This window comes from Rattus norvegicus, chromosome 8, assembly GCF_036323735.1.
Source record: "Rattus norvegicus strain BN/NHsdMcwi chromosome 8, GRCr8, whole genome shotgun sequence".
NCBI lineage: Eukaryota > Metazoa > Chordata > Mammalia > Rodentia > Muridae > Rattus > Rattus norvegicus.
Window position 1 is genome coordinate 65,594,571 of NC_086026.1, and position 25,024 is coordinate 65,619,594.

Here is a 25,024-nt window from a genome sequence, read left to right on the forward strand (position 1 = left end):
TCTAGCCTTCAGAATTGTTTATATATGTGTGTGTGGCTATACAAAGCATCATTATAAAGAAATCATGGGTGAGGAGATATTGTCTTCCAAGCTGCCAGAGTGATGACAGCTTTATGTCACACTCTCCAATGTGCATCTGTGTCGCTCCTGATGACTGCCCCCTGACTAGAATAGTCTGGGACAAAGCAACGGTGGCGCTGTTTGGGTTGCCAGCTTAACAAATCCAGGTAGGAGAGTAGAATAAAATCAGTGTTCTTCAAGAGAATATGGCCAGGCATGTAATACATTCTCTTCCTAATACAAGGATTCTAACAGACTTTCAGAAGGCGGGTTGATTCTAAGCCCTCCAAGTCACTGAATTACGTGGGTAAACATGGAGCAAAGCAGAAGTGAAAACATAAATTTAGTCTTTAATTTTTTTCACAGATAGCAATTCTCCAGTGCTAGTGGAAGTTGAGGCAGGAAGATCATGAATTTCAATCCAACTTGAGCTATACATAAAGATTCCATATCAAAAAAAAAAAAAAAAAAAACGAAACCAAACAAAAAGAAATCAACTCACACTTTTTTTGTTAGAATAGTGTTAATGAAATGTTGGACACGAAGAAAATTAAATCATTACTAATGCCTATTTCATTCCAATGTTTAACTATAAACTGTCAAATATTTATTATTCTGTAGGTCTTTATGACACTAGGTATTTAATACATATTGCCAATCACTACTTATTCCAATTATCTTGGATTTTACACACTAAGAACATTTTCATTTTATTTTGGGTTTACGGAAGAAAAAAATTGAAATGTCAAATAAATCAAGTTACTTTCCCAAGTTCACAGAGCCCAGGTCTTATTCTGTAGCCTGTGCTTGCTAATAAAATAGGAAAATCTCTAATCAACTAGTTTGGGTGATTTAATTTTCCTTTGGGGCATACCACTAAAGCCCTAAAACAAAGTACAGAGTTCTCACTAAAAAGAGGTGTAACTTCAGATGCAACTGAAAGAGTAAATATTATGAAGCAGTTTGAAATGGCAAACTACATGCCATAAATGGGTAATACATTAGGAAAGAACGAATTCAGAATAAGAAGATAGAACTATGTGTAAAAAACTAACTGTTTAGCTGGCATGGCAGTGGACTCCTGCAACCACAGCCATCTGGGAGGGAGCAGGAGGATCGGGACCTCAGCTACACAGCGAGTTCCACAGAACTGTGCACTTCAGGAGACCCTGCCTTATTAATACTCTACTCAGCCCAACTGCGCCTATTTCGCCAAAAGAATGGCTAGCTAAACTTTTGGTAGCACCTTTGAGCATCTTAGACATGTCATTGTCTCTTCGCAGGGAGTTCTATGCATCCCCCTTGAGCCCTCCTTGTTACTTAGCCTCTCTGGGTCTGTAAACTGTAGCATGATTATCCTTTACTTTGCAGTTCATATTCATTTTTAAGGGAGAATATACCATGTTTGTCTTTCTGGGTCTGGGTTACCTCACTCAGGATGGTTATTTCTAGTTGCATCTGTCTACAAATTTCATGATGTTATTAATTTTTAACTGCTGAGTCATACTCTATTGTGTTAATATACCACCTTTTCTTTAATCATTCTTCAGTTCAGGGACATCTAGATTGTTTCCAGTTTCTGGCTATTATAAATAAAGCTGCTAGAAACTTAGGTGAGCACGTGTCTTTGTGGTACGATGGCGTGTCCTTTATGTATATACCCAGGAGTGGTGTAGCTGGGTCTTGACACAGATCAATTCCCAATTTTCTGAGAAACATCATATTGGTTTCCAAGTGGCCATACAAGTTTGCACTCCACCATATTTTGGTAGGCTGGGGGGCAGTGGGGACAGCAGGAACAATCAGGCAGGGAAAGGATGGATGGAGAGAGTACTAGGAGTCAAATGAAACTGTAGGGCAATTTAGGGGCAGGGTAGAAACCTAGTGCAATGGAAACTCCCAGGATCCTATTAGGGTGACCCTAGCTAAGACTCCTAGAAATGGGAGGATATAGAGCCTAAGTCAACCATTTCCTATAACTAGGCAAGATGTCCAGTGGATGGTTTGGGACATCAGCAATTTTACATTTTTAAACCCCTGACCTACAATTTGTCCTACTAGCATGATGTGCTGGGGTAAAGGTAGCACAGAAATTGTGAAAGTGCTAACCACTGACAGGTCCAGCTTGAGACCCACGCCATGAGAGGGAGCCCACCCCTGACACTGCCTGGGGGATCAGAAACCAGAGGCCAGATGGTCCAGAGACCTAGGATAGAACCAAATATGACTAGCACGCGCGTGCGCGCCCACACACACACAAGCGCGCGCGCACACACACACACACACACACACACACACACACACAATCAATGAATTGATGCCTAATGATATTTTCCTGCTGTACTCATAGTTTGGTGCCAAACTCGTTTTGTCATTAGAGAGGTTTCATCCCACAACTGATGGAAACAGACGCAGACACCACAAACATTAGGTATAGTTCAGAGAATCCTGCTGAAGATGGGGAAGGAGGATTATAGGAGCCAGATGGGTCAAGGATACCACAAGAAAACCCATAGAATTAACAAATCAGGATGCATTGGGGCTCACAGAAACTGAACTGACAATCAGGGAGTCTACATGGTTATAAAACAGACCCTCTGTGTGTACTTTATAGTTGTGTAACTTGATGTTTTGTGGGATGTTTTTCCTGCTAAAGAGGGAGCAGGGGCTTTTTTTGATGCCTTTGTCTGCTTTTGTAACCCTTGTTCTCCTACTGGGTTGCTTCATGTAGCCATAATATGAGGACAGGTGCCTAACCTTACTGCTACCTTACTGATATGCCATGTTTGGTTGATATCCCTTGGAGGCTGACCTTTTCTGAAGGGAAAAGGAGTGGATGGGGGAGGAGGTGAGGGGTGACAGAGGAGGTAGGGGTGGAGAAATGGAGGGGAACTGCAGTTGGGATATATATATATATATATGAGAGAATCAATTAATAAAACACATAAACAACAACAATAATAGTGATGAAATGCCACGTTCTGGTCTTCAGTGCTACTGATCTAGTCTGGTGTTTTGATTGTATGCACAGAAAGACTGAGAAGCAGAGGAGGTGCCTCAGTGGCTGAGAGTACTTGCTGCTTTGGTAGGGACCCAAGTTCAGTTCTGAGCACTGGCACACACATGGCAGCTCACCTCTATCCATAACTGCTGTTCAAGGGGACCTGATGCCCTCTTCTGGCATCTTGCAGGCTCAAGGCATGCATAAGGTACACATACATACATGTAGGTAGACATTCATGCATATAAAAACCAATTTTAAAGAGCTGTCTTAAAAGTTGAAAGCAAGTTTTAAATGTAATGTGTTTATTTTCGTATTGAGGATTAAGCAGTCCTGTCCATGCTAAGCACTTTATCACCTATTGACATCCTCCAGGCCAATGACTTTCACTGTAATGAAGCAGACAGTCACTAAAGGATACCCAACACTAGTGTAAAGAGATAGAAATTAGCCAATCGCCAACAAAGCCTATGGAAGAACAGTATTTATTATAAGTTGTTGCAGCTGGAGATGTGGCTCAGCAGGGAAAGCAGGCACTGTCGCTGTCAAGGACTAAAGTTGGTCGTTCCTCACACCCATACAACAGGTAGCTTACAACTGCCTGTAAAGCTCTAGGGCACCTAACACTCTCATCTAACCGTTTTAGGTACTTGTGTGAATTTTTTTTTTTTTTTTTGGTTCTTTTTGTCAGAGCTGGGGACCGAACCCAGGGCCTTGCGCTTCCTAGGCAAGCGCTCTACCACTGAGCTAAATCCCCAACCCCTTGTGTGAATTATTAATGATGGTTTTGCTTCACGTGCTAAGTAAACTTTCAAGTCACTGCCCATTCTTTAAATCCAGTTTGGAAAGAACTTGGTCTCACCTCCTATCTCTTAATGTCTCTGATTTAATTTCTATACAAGAATCAATAGATAAACTGTAGCACATGCCTTTTCTTGGTTGATCAAGGCCCAAGATATGTTCCCTTGGAATAAAATACATTTGTAAGGATGAGCTTTCTTTACTCAAATTCAAAGTTTTCTTTGAAATTTAACCACCTAAACATGGGATCTGGATATTTAACCACATGAAATATGTGTGCATGTGTGCATGCACACACAGTTATGCCCAGTGGCCTCTAACACTATGGTTAAAGAAAGCATTTATGTCTGGGCATAGTAGTGTGTCGAAAGAATATCTTGTCTGTATGGATGTGGCACCTGTCAATAATAAATCTGATGGCCTATGGCTTAGGCAGGAAATAGAAAGCAGGACATCATTAAGAGAAGAGCCTAGTTATATGGCCAAGGTATCTATAAATATATTTTGTGTCTGAGTCTTATTTCTGTGAGCATTGGGCTGGGAGGAAGAACCAGGACTGAACTTATACAGTAGTGCACACCTTTAATCCTAGAACTCAGGAGGCACAGGCAGGTGGATTTCTATGAGTTTAAGGTCAGCCTCGTCTACATAGTAAAGTCCAGGCAGAGTTAAATACTGAGACCCTGTGTCTTAGGGTCTCCATTGCCGTGAAGAGCACCACAACCAAGGCAACTCTTATAAGGGACAACATTTAATTGGGACTGGCTTACAGGTTCTGAGGTTTAGTCCATTATTATCATGGCAAGAAGCATGGCAGCATCCAGGCAGGCGTGGCACTGGAGGAGCTGAGAGTTCTCCATCTTGTTCCAAAGGCAAACAGGAGAAGACTAAGTTCCAGGTAGCTAGGAGGACGGTCTCTCAAAGCCCACCCTCACAGTGACACACTTCCTCCAACAAGGCCATACCTCCTAATAGTGCCACTCCCTGGGCCGAGCATAGTCAAACTACCACATCCTGTCTCAAAAAACAAACCAAACCAAACAAACAAAGGAAAAAACCCAACAAAATAAAAAAAAATAACCAACCAAACAAAAAGCATTTATGAATTTTTTTTTGTCAAGAAAAAGACATAAATGTAACCTACTTGTCTTATGTAGCCACTACTCAAGCAAGACTAGGGTTTTGGTTTTTTTTTGGGGGGGGGTGGGGTGGGGTGAGGAAGAGAAGTAATGTATTTGGTCATAGAAAAAATACTTCAATTTACTAGGTAATCGTCACTACTACTGTGTTATTACATATAAACATAACACGCACACAGACATGTCCTATACACAAAACACACAACTTACACATCCTTCCCTGAGAATGGCAACTCTAAATGAAGGTTCTGACAGGGTGACAATGTATGTATTTTTCAAGGGAAAACTACAGTCTTATTTTAGAGATTTCTAGGCTTGTTATATTAATTTATTATTTATATTTGTTATTCCTATCAAAACCACTAATTCTGGGGAACGGTGAAGACGGGGTCAAAACTATATCCCTTTGGATATACTTTAACTATATGCAAACCAATTTTAGTTTCTGTATTGCTTTATTTCTGAAATAGCCTTTTATTTCCAACATTAACTTCAGAAATGTAACCAAAGTAAAATTCAAGAGACTGAGACACTACCTGGTTTCTAATCTCATATGCTTTTCCACATTTTAACTCTGTCAACTAGACAGTCCTGCACTCCTACAAAAAGCATTGAGATCACAGTGGCTGACCCAGCTAACACAGTACAGGAAGTGGTTAGAGATCCAACTCAATGTCCGAATTGTTCAATAAACATTCTTAATTGCCCCCTCCCCCAGTCCACTGCAGCTCTTTTAGAGCAATATGGCTGTTGACCTTGATTTATCTCTGACTTACCAGATGGGCAAAGTCTGACTAAATTGAATAAGCTCTTTAAAAAAATAGTGCCGTTTTAGAAGGGTCAGTTGGTTTCAAACAAAGGCTTTTCGTTCAGTAAGCAAGTCCCATAGCGATACTTCCTCCAGGGATAAGCCAGTGTTTCCTGTGGGTTCCAGCATACAAAGAGCAAAGGAAGTGGTACTTTAACGCACACATTATCTACTGTAGTCCCCAGAGTATACCTAATTTCTGACAGAACACAGAGATTTCCGTGCAATGCTACACCAGCGTGTTGTAAGATTTTGTTATAGTATTTGTAGGGTAATATATTTAAGAACACTAGTGAAATCCAGATGATTTTTTTTCTTTTGTCTCCACAGCCATTTGTCTTGTCAAGTCCTTGGTCACCTTTCATACTCTGGTCTCTCTGGCAGTCCACCTGCTGCTGTCTTTGCCTCTGGGTCCTCTCCAACTGTATTTATATGTGGTCATTAAGGTAATTTTTCTCAATTCATTTCACAAGAGAATTTGCTTTTCAGGAAGCTCACAGTGACTCCCGATTTATCAAAAGCCTAAACACCTTAGGTTGTGTGTCTCTAGATTACTTCCCCAACTTCAGTCCATTTCTTCTGTATGGTCACAAAGGGCATACAGATAGCTGACAGCATAACTCACTGACTGTAGTACACCACAGCAGTTAGGTAGATAAGGCACAAGGCCAGATTCTCATAGTTTGGAAAGATCTCTTAGGACATAGGCAATTATCTATTATTACAGCCTATCCTGCTGTGGGTTCTGGTAGTGGCATTTTCTAGAAAGTATTTCAGCCCAGAAATACTGGCACAGAGGCTTGCAAAATTATAATGTTTATAATCAGGCTATCCATTTTCTAAAATAATTATTTAAAAGATTGAAAATGTTTCCAATTTTAGGGGTTTTTGAAGGGTGGGGGAGAGTTTGGGATATTCACAGATATGTAAGATAACTTGAGGATAGGACCAAAGTTTAAGCACAAAATTCACTGATGCTTCTTTTATACCTCATATGCATAGCGTAAAGGTACCTATATTTGTTACTTAAATAATTTTATAAACAAACACATACCAAGTTTCAAGGTACAGAATTTTGAACTTGGGCATCATGTCAAAGCACAAAAAGTTATAGATTTGTGAGCATTTCATATTTTAGAATTTTAGGTTAGGGATGCTCAACATGAATACCAGTGTATGTATATGAAAAACTTACATATATCATAATCCTACAAGTCACAGAAGTAAAAGAATACAGTGAACATGATGTTATATAATCTTAGATACTTGCAATGTTTAAATAGAAGGAAAACATTTAGTACACTCACTATACTACATTCCACACAGCCAGTTCAGTGAGAAGACAATGTAACTGTCCCATTTCATGAGAGACTGCAGCTAGCCATGTGTAACTTTAATGAATGCAAGGCCACAGGCATATAGGCATATAAATAAGTTCATACTCTTAGTGTTAGTCTTTAACTATTTAGTCAAAACAGAAATAAAAACAATCAATATATTTTAATTATTTCGAGTTTGTAACAACTAAACAGAAAAGGATGTATGAGTAAGGTCAAGACCAGACAACAGAACGACAGCTTTCTTCTGCATGTGCATGCATGTGAGCGTGCCTGTTCCTCCAAAGGATATTGAGAAACTGAGAATCAAAATGACAGCTACTTTCTCTGCCACATTTTCTAAGTAGTTCAAATATAAAGCTAATGGAAAGTTCAAAGACCAGAGGAAACTAGTCTAGTTAAAAGGTATCATGGGTAATAGAGGAAGTTCTGCATAACTATTCTTTGGGATGTAGAAAGGAGTATTATAAGGAGCATCTCACTTTTTCGTATGTATGTATGTATGTATATATGTATGTATGTATGTATGTATGTATGTATGTATGTATGTATGTATGTTATTTAGACAGAGTCTTCCCGTGTAGCCCTGGCTGTCCTGGGACTAATTCTGTAGATCAAACTGGCCTCAAATTCAGGGACCTGCTTGCATCTGCCTCCCAAGTGTAACGTGTAGCCCAGGCTGGCCCAGACCTTGTGATCCTCCTGCTTCCTTCTTTGTCAGCAAATCCAACCGGAGTGTGTCATCACAACTGGTGTGTCCCCCTTTTATAGGGGAAAATGGAAACTAAGGATAAACTCGTTATTAGAATTGCAATACTGACAACTGCTAACAGCATGTGAGCACTTATCACTGTTCTCTTTTTTTGATTCCCCACTACTTTATAAAGAATCAACATTCCTACTGTACATACAAGGACATTATTCTTCCGGCTTGTTCTTGACCTACACCCTACTCCTATGTTGTGAAAGCTCTGAAATTGGACTCATCATGGCTAACTAAAAAACCTGTTTGCATTTATCTTCTTTAGAAGGTATCAATTTTTAATGATTTTTACTATGATTTGGGATATCTTTCAAATTACAGACACTGAGTTACATTCTTACACATGCGAGCAAATGTGAGCTAGAGCTCAAACATCTCCCTTTTAAGAGGCAGTTTAGAGGGCTGGATTCTTGACACTGGTGACTATCTGCCTAGCATGAGTGACACACTCAGTTAGACCTCTACCACTGCAAAAATTAAAAGGTTAAGGTAGAGGAAGAAGAAGGGAAGGGAAGAGGCGCAGGAAAGAGATAACGACAACAGAAGTAGTGTAGGTGCTTCTGATGTGTACTGAAGAAGGAAACGTGCTTAGAATTAGACTGGGGGCGGGATTTGGTGGGGGAGTATAATGTTTTAGAAACATCACTGTGCAAAAATAGTTATGCTTCGCCTGGTCTATATTCTAATAAGTGTGTAGGAGGGGCTTTCATGGTGTGAGCATCACAGTGTACTTATACAAATAGACTCACTAAACAATGCCAATTTATACTGACTACTACTAAGGATCTTTCATCGACAGAAAACATTAGGTACCATTACTGAACTTGTTTTTCAGCAAATTTCTTTTTACTGTATTTTGCTTGCACACATTACACATAGCCATTCTCTATTGGTGAAAACCCTGAGTGAGTGAGTATGAAAGGGTTGGTCTGGTATAAGAAATACGAAAGCAGCCTGACTCCAGAAAAAACATCAGTAGGGACTGACAGTATTCCACTGATAATGAGAAAAATAGACAATTTACAGGCACACACACACGCACTCACAAAATCGCCCATTCATGTATACACACATGTATACCACAAATACCTTAAAAAAAAAAAAGAAAAAAAATTTTTTGTTCTTTTCAAGTGTTTTTGAGACAGAGTTTCACATAGCCCAGGCTGGCTTTGAACTCTTGATGTAGCTGAAGATGACCTTGACTTGATCTTAGTGTCTCTACTTCCAGAATGCTGGGATTGTAATCATGTGCCACCAAGCTTGAGCTATATGGTGCTGGGGACTGAAACCAGGGCTTCAGGAATACTAACCAAACAATCTATGGATCAACTATCTATGGATCAACTCTCCAGAAACACAAAGAAAGTATTAAAAAAACAAAATTAATCAAAAGTATAGACTACATTCTGCAACATAAACATAAAATTTTCCAATGAGATAGTCCAGTGATACACAGACCAACACATAAGTAAGATTCATCTCAGTAATAAAAATTAAATATTAAATTATTATCCTATGTAACTCACCATATGAAAAGCTCAAAATGAAAACCTATGATATAAATTTATAGAAAAAATTATTTCATAAAACACAATATCCATCATATGAAAATGTTCAGTATCCTGGGAATAAAAGGAATTTCTGCAAATAAACCAAGACCCTTCCTCAGCCAGTACCACACATATCCCATTGTGAAAGCCTGCCCTCAACCTTCTGAGAGAGTAAGGCAATGGGGTTCCAACTCTTATAGACATTAAATGTCTAACAGTGAAAAAGGGCAAGAAAAAAGGCAAAGTATTAAAATGAAAGATTCGTATGAGACATGACTATATACTTATCAATATTTTTCATAATTTTAAATAAAAAACATTTAAAATTACTAATTGAAGATGTTAGGATCCAAAGGTAACACACAAGAACCAACTGTGTTTCTACATCAGGCAATACACTAACGGAAAGTAGAAGTGCCTTGCAAGCCTACAATCCCAGGCAGGATCTTTGTAAATTCAAGGTCAGCCTGGGTGACAGAGAGAGGCCCCCTGTCAAAAAACAAAACAAAAACAAAAACAAAAAACCCCACACCAAAGGGGAAGGAACCTTTTAAATTTTCTTCAGAAAACATAAAAAATAAAGAAAGAGTAACTCCTTGGATATACATCTAAAAAAACAGGTCCAGGAGTTGCATGCTGAGAAGACCACACTGATGAGGGCAGACGCAGTGGCATGTACCTGCAAAGCTATCATTTGAGAGTAAGAGGAAGAAACACTGTGGGTTCATGGACAGACTGATAGAAAAATCTGCATCAGTAAGTGTGCCATGCATGGAATCACACAACACACCACACATACACTCATGCGCATGCACGCGTGCATATGCACAGACACGCGCGCACTCGAGTGCACACACACACACACACACACTTACACACCACACACCCTCTTCATATCCCCCCACAGACACTCCACACCCCATACACACACACTCCACACACAATACAGACACACAGACACACCCACACCACACACACATATGCACACACAACAGACACACTCACACACACACACACACGCACACACGCACACACATCATACGCACACACTACTACTACTGAAACATTAATAGAAATTTAACAACCCAAATAAATGGAAAAACTTACTATGTTCTTCAAGTGGGAGATTCAACAAAGATGTCAGTTTTCCTCAAAATGATTCATAGAAGTGATAGAATACCAATGAAACTTCTGTGTTTTTTATTAAACAATACATCACAGGCATTTTTCCATATGAACAAATATCTGTAACATCAATCAATTTATATAGTCCTATGCCCTTTCATTTCCCAGATTTACTCTCAGATTATTATTCACCCATATTGTTTAAAGTGCTTCCAATATCCCTGTCAGAACCAGGGTGTAATACACATTCTTCTAATTTAATCTTTGCACATATCTTTGTTTTTCTTGAGATAAACAGTTGGAAGTACAACTTTTGATTTAAGGGATACATATGTTACATATGGATAATAATGCATTTCTATTTTTTCAATATACACTGTCAAAATACTACCTAGAAAAAAAATTTATCTTTACATTTGACTTAAACCTTATTTCCTCTGAAAAGCTTTCTTCAATTAGAGCCTTCTCATTGTTCAATCTGTGCAGCTATTTGGCCTCATTAAATTATTATTATATTTATGGACCATATAGGCAATTACTGCTTTAATAAGATATTATGCCTGTAAGCGATCCACTAACTATGTCTTTGAGAAAATATTAGAGCGGAAAAACTACGGAGTAATAAACTGATAGGCTGCAAGGCTGGCATGAAAGGCTAAGGTAATAGAGACAAGCGGGTAATTAGAGTTCCTATTGAAAGCAGCCGGTTCAGCATTCTTTGTCTGCCCATTAAAAGGCACTGGGTGCTCGTGGGGACTGCATTTTCTGTATTATCTTTGGAATTAGTCACAAAGTAAGTTTTCTGAAGTTTTTTTTCCCTCAAATTCTGAAAATCATTTCTCCATTTATAAAGCACAAATTTAATACAATCAGCCGGTGAACAAAGGGTCTAACAGTCATTTAGGATTATCTATTGAGCCTCATTCCTCTCCAGACGGGAAATTATATACATTAATTAAGAATTAACCAAATTATGCATTTCTGCATTTGAAATCACCCAAAAAATAATTAGCTAGTATCAGTCATGTCCAACATTGTAAAGATATTTCAATTAAGAAAAAATTAATCAGCTGTTAATGATGAAACCCACAGGACAGACAGCAGTAGGCACTGCGACTGGGCTGCTATTTAAGAATTATCTGCTGTTTATTGCCCACATTTTACTTCTATACCTCACGTATGTGATTTTTAAAATATGGCAGTCTACGTATTTCTGGATCCCTGCAAACATTAAGCAAATGTAATAAAGCAGGAGCATATTTTACATAACCATGTGTCAGACTAAATTTAGGCTTAGACAGAATAAACAACCATCTGACTTATATTTGACAAATACATGAATATAAGCTCCTGTTTTGAATGCCTACATGCTGTTTCCATGGCAACTGCATAAACATTCTCACAACACACAGTCATCTTCATTCTTTACGTCCCATTATTTCCTTTTTTTCAATCTCAAGGGAAAGCCCGATTATTCCCTATGAAAAAAAAATCAATCAATAGTTTTCTTAATCAGTGGCATTTGAAGAGTAGGTGGCACAGTTCTTTTTATGGAAAAGCAGTTTCCACCAATGCTCTCGCTGTGTGACAGAAGACAGGGAGTATGACACTAGCTTTAGGAAGAGGACGAGTACACATTACAATGAGTAACTCGTCTGCGGGGAGAGTGTACATCGGGAAGGCACAGCAGGCTGACTAAGAATCACATATAGCTCCTATTTCTGTTTTCCATGTGCACAGTATATAATGGAGACTGCTTTGGGGGAAACATCTTTCCTTCTTACGCATTTTGATGGTCATAGTAGAAATTCTTTTGCTAATTTTCAAATCTGATGTGATGTACATAAAATGGCTAGCAGCTAGAGGCAAGAAAAAGACTGCTGACTTCAAAACACAACAGAGGAAGGACAGGAAGGATAGGGACAGGTATTGCAAGGCATCCTGAGACGTATCTGACTTTTCTGTATAGAAATTGATTTAATTTGCAAATACAGAGAGCATCCTGTTTTCTTTGGTACCTGGCTTTGGCATCCTTGCCTTGTTTCAAATCTTAGGAGAGAAGCACACAGCTAGATGCTCATCTGTAAGTATGCCGGCTTTGAATGTGTGTGTACGTCCTTTGCCAGGTCAAGGAAATTCTTCTATTCCTGGTTTTCTGAGGTTTTGTTTTTCGTTTTTGTTTTTTTAATGAACTGACCTGATATGGTATCTAATTATTATTATTTTTTTTTATTTAAGTTGGGGGTCTCATTCTGTATCTCAGCTGGCTTTGAACTTGCATCAATACCCCTGCCTAGTCCTTATAGACATATGAGAAACCATGCCGAGAAATACCTAGTTAATTTCTTGAGATAGAGAATTTTTTCTAAAGATTAAAGGAACGTACATTCTTGGGATAAAGCCCTCTTAGACACAAAACATTATCAGTTTACTTACTATTTGGTTAGATTTTTCAATATTTTCTTTTAAGACTGTCCTGTGCCCGTGTCTTTAGTTTTCTTTCCCATAATCTATTTTACATGTTTAGCACAATGCCGACTTCATAAAATTAGTTGGAAATGAGCTGGAGAGATGTGGTGGTACTTAACTACAATTGCAGAGGACCAGTGTTCAGTTCTTAGGACACACATGGTGACTTCAGCAAGTAGTAACTATAGTTCCAGGGCATCAACCACTCTCTTCTGGCTACTATGGGCAGGCACCAGGCATGCATGGAATATACTTACATATATACAGGCAAAACAATTTATATACATAAAATACATTTTTAAAAATGGGTTAAAAAGTGTTTTGTCTTCTTTCGTTAGCAAAATTTGCATAGAGCTGATAATTTCTTTATTAAGTATTTTATTGATTTAGATTTCTACTAAAAGGCATTTAAGCCTGGAATTGTCTTTAATAAAACCTTAATGACAATTTTAATTTCTTCAATACCTGTAAGACTTCTCAGGGTCTATCAAGAAATGCTTCCTTTTAATTTATGGTCATAATGTTCTAATAGAATTCCTTTCTTTTCCCTTTATATGTGTAAGAGCTGCACTAATATTTCCCTATCCATTCTTTCAGTAATTTATGGCTTCCTTTTTTCTTCAGTTGGGCAAAAGGGACAATTTATTCATCTTCTCAAAGAATCATCTTTTGGTTAATTTTATTGTTTTTGTTTTCTACTAATTTCAGTAATTTTTGTTCTTCATTAATTCCTTCTTTACTTACCCTAGGTATAATTTATGCAGCTTTTTCTATTTCCATAAAATAAACACTTAGGTTCTTGGTTTGATTTCCTTTTTCTCTGCTAATTAAGCACTTAAAGCTTGAAATCTCACATCATTTCAGCAATATCCTACAACTCTGAGATGCTGAGGTTTCATTTTCATAAAGTTAAAAATGTTTTATAATTTCCCTTTTGAGTTCCTCTTAGACCCATGAGCCATTTAGAAGTGCATTGCTAGGGCTGGAATGGTAGCTGAGTTGGTAGAGGGCTTATTTAGGATGCAGGAAGCCCTGGTTTTGTCAGCAGCACTGAAGAAGGCGGGTGATGAGGCACATGCCTCTAATTCCAACACTCAGTAGGTAGAGGCAGGAGGATCAGAAGTTAAAGGTCATCTTTTGCAAGAATAATGCAGGGAAGCTCTCGGTCAATCTGGATTGCATGAGACCTTACTACCTACATAGTTAGGTTTTAGATACTGATCTACCATTGGTCAATCCAATCATCTGCTGATAGATGCTCAGGTGGTTTCCTTTTTTTGGATCTTATGAATACTCTTTCTATAAACATTTGTGTAAAATGTTTAAGATCAGTTCTCATTACTTTTTGATGTGTGTCAAACATTAAACCAGCTGTGTCACATGGCAACTCCATACTTACCTTTCTGATAAAACACCAACCCTTTCCATAATGGCAAACATTTCCTGCTTGCATTAGCAATACATCAGGCTGCAGCTTCTTTATGTTCTTGCCAAAGCTTATTTTCCTTTGTCTTCTTTCATCACACATCAAAAGGAAAGAAAACCGAAGTCTTTGTTATTATAGCCATTCTCACCAGTGTGAAGTAGACTCTCAACTCTGGCTGCTTTAGGTTTTGAATAACTGCTGGGTAATTGGGGTGGGGGTGCGGATTGCATAAATGTCCAGGAGTCTGGTGCCTTTACATTCTTGGCAGATGTACAGTGGAATACAGAAGAAAAAGCAGGCAAGAAACCAATCTGCAAATAAAGATACTGATGGCATTTCCTCCTCTTTGCATCAAAACAAAGGCTCTGTGCCTTGTTTCCCTTTTGGCACAAGGTGTGCACTGATCTATAATGCATCATTAGTGTCTGCTATAGCGCCTGAATGGGTTTTCTCTTTTATAAGGCAAACCAATAGAAGGAAACAAAAGTCAGGCCTGACTCCAAGAAAAACAAGTTTCTTTAGTGATAAGATTCTTTTCATTTTTATAACTGGCATTTTTACATGGGTTTTGTAGTGATGACCAAGTACCAAATTGTTATTCTTTAAAAGGTACAGCCCAGAATGATAATGAGAATTTTCTTCCTCCTTTATTTAGCTATAACTATTAGGGTTAGAAATGAAGAGATTTGCAGTTTTTCACCATTTAAAAACATGGAAGATGAGGTAGAAAGATGGTCACTGGTTACAAGAACTGGCTGTTTTCCCAGATTACCTGGGTTCATTTCCCAGCACCCATACAGTGACTTACAACAATAGTAACTCCAGTTTCAGGGGACCAGATGCCCCCTCTGCCCCACACAGGCATCAGGCATGCACATGGTGTACAAACATAGATGCAAGGAAAACACATAAAACAATGAAGGCGTGACACTTAAAAATAGAGACTGGCCTTCCCCTCCAGGCAGAAATTAAGCACTCTCTGCACTCACTGTGCTGTCTATCACTCGTGTGTTTACACAGAGTCCGACTGTATCAGCTTCAACATTGCTTCCTGTTACAGTGGCACAGAGAATTGAATGATGAACATGTGTTCTCCACAGCCACACCAATCATCCCAGCCACAGTTACCCGTCCTGCCTTCCTCCACTACTCTTCACCTGAGAGTGAGGCGCCGAGTGAAGAAGTCACTTCCAAATCAGCTAAAAACAACAACAGAACACCATCAAACCAAACCCAACCAAACCCACAGAAGCTGTCCAGAGAACCTGACCGATCTCCGGGTCATTTTGTCATGTTGTTCTCAGAGGGCAACTGTCCCCTGCAGTATGACCAGAGTGTTACTGTGCAGCAGTCTGCACTGCCTTGCTGGGTGCTGCTCCGTGACACATTCATCTCTTAGTAGTTTACGCCACTGTGAAGTATTTCTGTAGCAATTATCCCAATAGTAGAGAATTTTAAAAGCTTAAGAGTAGCTACATGTCAACAAAGTGTAGAAAATATACCTGAAACTAAAGACTGATAGTCACATTCTTCTGAAACAGGATTTAAGGTATCAGAGGCACAGTGGCTAGCACGAACAAAGCCATAACTCAAAAACACATCGCTACTGACTTGGAAAATATCACTGCGTATAAAATAAAAATAACATTTCTTTTATAATATTTAAAGCACAAGCTGGACGCAAACATTAAAAAATTCTATGTTATAAGGAATGTAAACTTGGACACAGATCTGCTACTCAACATTAATTGACATTTTGGTGATTACCTTTCACAACTGTCCAGTTAATATAATAATCTATAATTATATATACTGAGTATGTTTAAATTATTGAGGAAATAAAGACTCTTAGGTTACTGATAAAGTAAAACAAATGCTTCAGAAAAAGAACTATACATCTTTCCAGGGATTCTGCCTATTTGCAACAAGAATGGTACTAATGGCAAGACCGTCTCACATGTCAGCTAGGTACAACAGAAACAAGTCCAGCAGGTCTGCTTAAATCTTTACAAAGTACAGTAAGTCAAGGTAGAATAAACTCATGGCTAAGAGGTCAGGGTATAGAGTCAGGCTGACCTCGCTCTATCTTTAGCTAGTCATTTGATAGTGATCAATTCAATTAATTTCTTGAGGATAAGTTTCCCATTAAAGCAAAATGGGACTCTTCAATAAAACCTAAGTCAAGCAGGGTCAGGAGATTCAAGCATAATGCACATGTCATAGAATCAACACTTAGATCTCTCCCACATTCTACGTTGACAATGCTTTAGTACTTGGAAGAGAGGCCTTTGACAGGTAATTAGGTCAAGAGGATAGTGTCCTGATTAATGGATAAGTGCCTCAGATAAGAAGGCTAGAAACCAGTTGTGCCTTTTGTAAGGATACGGTGACAAGAAACCAATTATGAGCCAAGATATCTGCTCTCATGAGACTCTAGTCCATGGGTGCCTTTATCACAGACTCTCTAGCCTTCAGAAGCATGAGAGACAAATCTCTGTTGTTTCTAAGTCATCTAGAGAAAGGCATTTTCTTTTGGAAAAAACAACCCAAATAGTCTAAGGCAGCATATGCTGGTTTGAATAAAATGTCCTCAATGTGCAAAGAGCGAACGATTTTGGAACACTCAGTACTAAATGGGATGTCTTCATCAAATTCCTTCCCTCGGGGCCTAGGGAGCTATGCAGAAGAGGAGGCAGAAAGATTCTGAGCAAGAGGGAAAAGGATGACTCCAAGGAATCGATGTGCTCCAGATACCACAGGCCTGATGTACATATGAACTCACAGACTGTGGCAGAAGAACAGGGTCTGCACGGGTTCAAGCCAGATGGGGTCCTAGTACTGAGAGAGAAAGTGGACACAAGTCCTTACCCGTAAAACAAAAGTTATCTCCAACTGACATCCACTTGGAAAGGAAGGATTGGTTTTCCCCGGCAGAGCCTCACTAGGCATATTAGCCTAGAAGTAGGCAGCCAATGCCAAACGAACGCTGGTATGCTTGTAGCCTTGTCTCAAACTGCTTTGTTTGGGCATTTGTTTACTTTACTGGCATTTTGCTTGTATATTATAGTTTCTGATTTTGTGTTGCTAAAGACTCTGGTTTTGTGTGTATGTATTTCTTTTTATTATAATTATTCTGATTTTTGTTTGTTTTCTAAAGAGATGGCAAAAGGTCCATCATGGAGTTGGGGGATAAGGAGGTGGCAAAGACCTGGGAGCAGTTGAGGGGAGGGGAAACTAATCAGAATATATTGTATAAAGATGTTTTTAAAATTAGAACTCTATCTCCCATCGTCTCTGGCACTTGATTACTTGGTCTCTACTGATGGTGCTAGTTGGGAGGGCTCAGGAGGTGTGGCCTTGTTGGAGGCAGCATATTCTGGAGGCAGGCCTTGAGAATTTAAAGACTGCCATTTCAAGTTTGTTCTCAACGCTTTCTATTTGTGGTTCAAGATATGAGGTCTCAGCTTCCTTTTCCTGCTGCCAAGCCTCTGGAACCATAACCATAAACTAACTCGTTTTTTTTGGGTTTTTTTTTTTTTTGTTTTTTTATGAATAGCCTTCAACATGGTGTTTGATCACAGCAATAGAAAAGTAGCTAACACAGTATATTAAGGCTAATCTCAATGCCTGCCATACAGTAAGCATTCAATAAAGCCAATTAACTTAAAGCCCAATGCTTGACTTAAGCATTAAAGGTAAGCTTAACTTAATCTTAACCTTACTATTACATAGCTAGAATGTCACCCTTTACATTTTATCTTCTTAAAGAGTCCGTGATAGTTTGTTGAACTGAAAATCTGAACTTCTTGTTCAAATTTAGAATCAAAGAACCACAAGTAAATCTTTCTAGATTGTATATTTGAGACATTTGGCTTAGATAATAACATATAAATGTAGGTTGTTTTTAACTCTGTGTACCTTCTGGACATGGGACACAGCTTCAGAATGGGCTGGGAGAAAGAAAGAACATGGATCATTTGCTTTACTTTGTAAAAAAGTAAAGTTTTAAAGGCTTTCCTATTAATATTTTAAGCATGATAACAAATTCAGTAGTTTAAAACATGCCAATTACCAATGGGAGGAGAAGCCTTTGGTCCTGCCATGGCTCGATCCCTCAGTATAGTGGAATGTCAGGGAGGGAGGGAGGGAGGGAGGCAGGAGTGGGTGGATAGGTAGGGGAACACCCTCACAGAAGAAAGGGGATGGGGATGGGAAGGGCATTTATGGATGGGAAACTGGGAAAGAAGATAACATTTGAAATGTAAATAAAAAATATTCAATTAAAAAACGAAAGACTGTGTGATCCCTTAAGACTCTGACTTGCTTAGTTGATTCAGAAGGCCATGTTCTTGTAATGTCCTTGGCTGCCCTATCCCAAACAATCCTTTGTCCTACTCTCACAGACATCTCTTAATATACAACTAAACAGAAAGTAATTGTCATTGTCATATTATTAATAAAATCTTTATAAGGTTGAGAAAGTCCCAAATTCCTAACAAAGGAGCTTTAACATTATTATGAATGCAGTACTCTCAAGACATATAGAAATTGGCTGCAGGGACCATCCATATATATTTGTATCCTGATGGTAAAAGTCATTCTAAAATGTATACAGAAGCATAAGAAATCCAGCCTAATGAAATCATTTTGAAAATAAGAATAAAATCAGAGGGCTGGAGAAATGGCTCAGAGGTTAAGAGTGCTGTTTGCTCTTTCAGCACAAGTCCTATATATCTTGGAATCATCAGGACTAGTACATAATAAAAAAAAAATGCCCATTGGCAAGCTTTTCACATCCTCTGCATTCTACATTCTTTCAGAGGTCCTGAGTTCAAATCCCAGGAACCACATGGTGGCTCACAACCATCTATAATCAAATCTAGTGCCCTCTTCTGGCCTGCAGGCATACATGCAGGCAAAAAGCAGTATGATGTAAACATAATAAATAAATATTAAAAATAAGAATAAAATCAGAACATTCTACTAAAAAAAAAAAAACCTGTGCCAATTAATGATTAGAAAAGTACAATTAATACTGTGAATTTAGTGATCCTACCTAAAGTTACTACAAAACATTGAGAAATAGATTTAAATGGTATTAGGAATTCTAAAAAATATGATAAACATACCACAATAAAATATGACAACATTGTATGGCTTAAATTTGGTAATAAAAATTATTAAAGATTATAGAAGTAGATAAACTAAAAATATAATAATAAGTTTACTTTGTTAATGGAGATTTCATTGCTTTCCATGTATTATTACACCTGAATGAGTGAACGCTGAGTACTTCAATTTCTGTTGTGTTTGAAAGGTTGCTCTCTAGAACTTAGGGTTTTTTTTTTTTATTTGTTTGTTTTGTTTTGAATAGTGGTTGAAGACCAGAAATAATTAATGGACATTTAAAAGTGATGACTGTGACTATAGCTATGAAAGATAAGGTCAAAGAAAAGTTCTAATTACAAGTAGAATTGGAGAATGTTTTTTAAGTCTTTTACTTCTTTTTTTTTTTTTAAATCAGTGCAAGAAACAGTAATTAGGACACCTATTCATGCTTTGGTACCTTATTCATGAACTGAAATAAGTTCCTTAAGACACGTCCTACATATCTTGGAATCATCAGGATTAGTACATAATACTGCCCATTGGCAAGTTTTTCACATCCTCCGTATTCTATATCTACTAATAGATGTAGTCAGTTATCCTCATTTACTCATGCTCAGTACTCAAGCCAGCAAATGGTTACCAAAGGCAAATGACAGCCAGTGACAGTAAAGTTACAGTCAGGGGTTAGAGAGAGAGCCCGGTTGATAAAGCATTTGCCTTGCAAGCATGAAGATGTCCATTCAAATTCAGAGTGCCCACATGAATGCTACATAGGTGTAACAGCCCTCCTGTAACACCAGGAGATAAACAGAAGGCAAACGGCTAGTCTAGTTAAACTGGCAAGACCTGGGTGCAGCTGAGAACCTCTACTTCGGTAGTTAATTTTAGCCAACTAACGACACAATCTAGAATCACCTGGGAAGACAGATTCTGGGACTGTCTAGATCAGGCTAGCCTGTGGTCATATCTTTGGGGCATTACCTTGACTATATTAACTGAGATAGCAGACAGACCTTCCCACTATGGGACAGCACTAGGCAGAGAGACCCTGAATGGAGAATGTAAGGTGAGCTGAGCATATGAACGAGTACGTTCATTTCCTGTGTGCTCTTACTGTGGATGTGATTAGCTACTTCAGGTTCCTGCAATGAGAGACTCTACCCTGAAAGTGAGAGCTGAAAAGAAACCATTTCTCCCTCAGATACTCTGGCAAAAGAAATGAAACAGAGGTACTGCCTCAGTCTTTAAGGGGAGGAGTGCTGTGGAAGATCCCTCATGTCAACCTTCACACACACACTCGTATGCACAGACCACACACAAAATATGATTAGGACACCCAAAAAAGGCTGCAAACATGAATCTTTATCAACACGCATTCAAACAATCTTGGCCCAAGATCAAGAGTTAAGCAACTAATTACCCCAATCTTTCCAAATGTGTTCTCAGCCCTGCTTGCCACCTAACAGGCTTTTAAATATCAAGAGAAGAAAAATGTTCACAGTATCTTCGAAAAATTGTTCTCTATTCTGGATGCTCATATGGCTTTCCTATTCAATTCCTCTTTTTTTTTTTTCCTTTTAAGGTAGAAAGGGCCAAAAAAGAAACTAAATATGAACTTAAAATTCCAAATATAAAAGATCAAATCTGATCTCAAGTAGTGAAACCAAAGTGTAACTCAGAAGGCAACTGTCTATGAAAAGAGCTACTAAGTCCGTAGGGCATCGAGCTTACTTGTTGGAAAGGGAGAGCATGCTCGGAGGGGTGGGTGACAGGCAGTATGGACCATATTGCTTTTCAAATACGCTCCTCCCTGTTGCTTGTTGAGAAGCAGGAGGATTGAAGCCCAGCAAGTCTTCTAAACAGGCCGTCAGGACCAAGGGAGCCTGACGCCGCTAAGCTGTGAGACTAGCAGGCTCTTCCACAGTAGTTGTATGACCAACTCAGAAAGGAGTCCTTTCGAGAGCTCTAAAACCTTTGTGGAACGACATGAGAGGAGAATTGTGGTTACCATTTAACGCTGAAGCACTTCGTTCATTCTGGTGACCACGGTAGTTTGGCAGCAAGTGCTACATTCCTTTACAATTTCAAGGTGATTCAAATCTTCTTATGATGAATGTCCTTTCCTCCTTGCCTCTCATTCTATATTCTGAAGGTGCCAATGTTACTGCAGGAGAGAGAGAAAACCATGTTAGATAAAAGGCAAAGTAATTTAACACACGGTGCATTTGTTTCTTTGTCCTTAGATATTCTGAATTTTACCCTCATGCAGCAGTTCTGAGTCATCTAACTTAAGACGTAACCTCCTTATTCAGGTGGAGACAAATCCAACCTCACACACCTGAGAACTCCCCTGTCATACTTACAAAAACCAAGTTATCTTCCAGAATCAAAATACTGAAGTCAAAGATTTTGGAAAACTTCTTTTGATTGTTCTTAGAGACTCATTTTACAAGAAACACAAGGATATCTATTGAATGGAAAATATTTGTTCCGGCTATCTCCAAATGTGGATATTTAATTAGCCAGTGAATAATTAATTAGCCACTTAGCAATGTGAAACTTAAGCATAAAATATGAACAGGTTGAAAAGGTTTTTTTAATCTACTTCTGACTCCTGGGCATTTGATTTAAGAGTTCCAAACTGACCAAATCCCCAGTTTGGTTTTGACACAACACCAATAAACAAGTGAGCAGGACAGAAGGTGAAGGATGACTGTTGATCTAAAACCATTCCCGAGGCTTGATAGATGGCTCAGCATTAACGGATGGGCTCACAACCAAAGTACAGAATCATTTCTGATTATGCTTACATCGTGTAAAATTAAATCCTCCAATACATTTTAAAATTTAAAAAGCAGTTTAAAAAAAAAAGAGAGGCTTTGGAACATAGCTCTATCAAAGGCTATCTAAATTGAACACAGCTGTGGTATTCTTAATGTTTCTACAGTGTTTAAACATCAATGTAACACAATATTAAGCAGGATGTAAGGATTATCAAATATGTAAGTCTTGAAGAACAGTGGCAAAATTAGTCATCTTTCACTGTAAGTCCTTAGAAAAGAAAAATGTTCTTTAAGCAACTTTTAGTTTTAAAATAAAGTTCTCAGTGACAGAAAAGTTATTACCCAAGGGCAGGTGTTGGTTACTCGTACAGTATCTGCCTGTAAGCCCCGAATTATTTTTGCTGAATACCTTATTCTTGGATTGCAGATGACCAAGTATAATAGACATAAAATGAAAACATAAAATGGAAGGTACTATAAATTGTGTTTAATTCAATCTTCTCGTGTTAAATGTCTGACCTGTAGAAATGATGTAGCTAGGACCTTAAATCTTTATGTACTCTGAAACTTGACTCTTAATGGAGAGTTTAGTCCGCTTATACTTAATGTAAATTCTGAAATACTTATGTGCAAAATGTTTTACCATTTAAATTGTTTCCTATTTTTACTGTTTCTGTCCCTTTCTGGTGTTGTTTATCTTGCATTGCTTTAATTTCAGTAAAATATTTTTCAGTGCTTTAACAGTTTAGAAATTATTATATGCATTCTCAAATTATCACAACTTAAAGTTAATAAGCAAATAAAATCTTGAAATACCACCCATATACTGTAATTCTCCTTTTGTATATTGTGATCACACATTAAACCATTATATACATTATAAAACCACAGTCAACTATCTTTTAACAAAACAAAAAAGAAAGATGTCTTATATTTATTACTTGAGACGTTTTATCTCTTTTATAGAACTAACTTTCTTTTTTTTTTTTTTTTTTTTTTTTTTGGTTCTTTTTTTTCGGAGCTGGGGACCGAACCCAGGGCCTTGCGCTTCCTAGGTAAGCGCTCTACCACTGAGCTAAATCCCCAGCCCTAGAACTAACTTTCTAATACTACCATTTCTTAGTTTAAAAATTCTGAGCATTTTAATAGTGTACTTATATTGACGAGGGACTACCCAAATTTTCACTTCTCTAAATTTGTATTTGTTTTATCTTTATTTTCAAAAAATATATTTATTGAAAACAGTTCTCTGAGGTGAGAACTTTTTAAAGCTGGGTGGTGCTACTAAAGATACTGAGAGAAAGACTTTAAGGTTTGAGTCTGAGCCTAGTCTTGGTAACATAGTGAGACCGTGTCAAAGTCAAGGGCTGCGGGATACAGCTTCAAAGTAGAAGTCAGAGAACATTTTTGTGGGACTGGTTCCTTTCCTCCCATCTTTATTGGGGAGGTTGAATGTGGAGTCAAAGAAGAACTATTCTTTCTTTCTACTTCATGGGTTCCAGGGATTGAACACACGTCTTCAGGACTGCAGCAAGTTCCATTAACAACTAAGATATCCCACAAGTCTATTTCAAGTTTCTTTTTCTTTTTTCTTTTTTCTTTTTTTTTTTTTTTTTTGGAGCTGGGGACCGAACCCAGGCCCTTGCGCTTGCTCACTGAGCTAAATCCCCAACCTCTATTTCTTAACCACACTTAAAAAAGTTGATTTTTAAGTTACTGTTTACTGGCCTCAGTGTCTAGATTTTTTTCCTCTTATATGGTAGCCTATCTGTCTCGTCACATGTGACCCGGAACAGTATGGATAGTGTGCTGCAGTCCATATAGACTCTATCTTTCCTGAATGATGTTCATTTCTCTGCTAATGGGCAGTTAAATACTGCTTGACGCCCTGAGACTCTGGAAACTTAAGCCTTGTTTTATCAGGGAGGCTATATTTAAGTTTTTCCCTTAATTCTAGGATAAATCCTTAAAGCCTTGGGCATAGCACTTATTACTAAAGCTGAACATTTTTTATCTTGAATTAGAAAATCTATTTTTTTTAAATAAAAATCAATCAAACAAACAAACCAACTCTATCACCGAAGGCCCCCAACTCCAAATCTGACTAGAAATATCTACTCCACAACATCCACTAAAGCTGTTACTTTCCATTAGATCCTAGGAGTGTCCTCCATTACATGCGAAGTTAGGGTCAGCCAGTGAATTAAAATGAGTATATATATGTAGTTTTTTGAGGTTCCCTGCTTTAGGGAATTTACAGGGCCAAATTCCAGACCTTGTAGAGAATTGTACAGTAGTAACCTACAAATGTAGAATTAAAAATTTTTATTGTATAACTGTATATGTATGATAACACCTTTTTAGAAAATACACTCTAAAGTAGTTGTTCTCAACCTTGCAAAGGCTGAGACCCTTTAATACATGTTGTGGTAACCTCAAACCAAATTTTGCTACTGTTCTGAATTGTAATATAAGTAGTTCTGGAGACAGAAGTTTGCCAAAGGGATTGCGACCCACTCCTAAGTCATTCAGGAAATAAATTATTCCTATAACTTGTTTATGAAAGTACACACACACACACCCCACATTTCTAAAATGAAGACTAAGTATTTCTGTGAACAGTTATTTACACTGTACTGTTTGATGATTTCTA

At 38.1% G+C, this 25,024-nt stretch overlaps 1 protein-coding gene across 11 annotated transcripts in view; it reads right to left on the reverse strand.

Annotated features, from left to right (window-relative positions):
• Peak1 (pseudopodium-enriched atypical kinase 1) overlaps positions 1–25,024 on the reverse strand; it is a 214,701-nt gene that overhangs the window by 93,503 nt on the left and 96,174 nt on the right. For 9 of the 11 annotated variants that reach the window (XM_006243115.5, XM_017595643.3, XM_006243116.5 and 6 more), the window contains one exon: positions 21,597–21,752. The gene's annotated coding sequence lies outside the window, so the exon portion shown is untranslated. Of the gene's footprint in view, positions 1–14,452; positions 14,568–21,319; positions 21,753–25,024 lie in introns of all 11 variants that reach the window. The other 2 variants (XM_039081462.2, XM_039081467.2) reach the window with 2 other exon arrangements.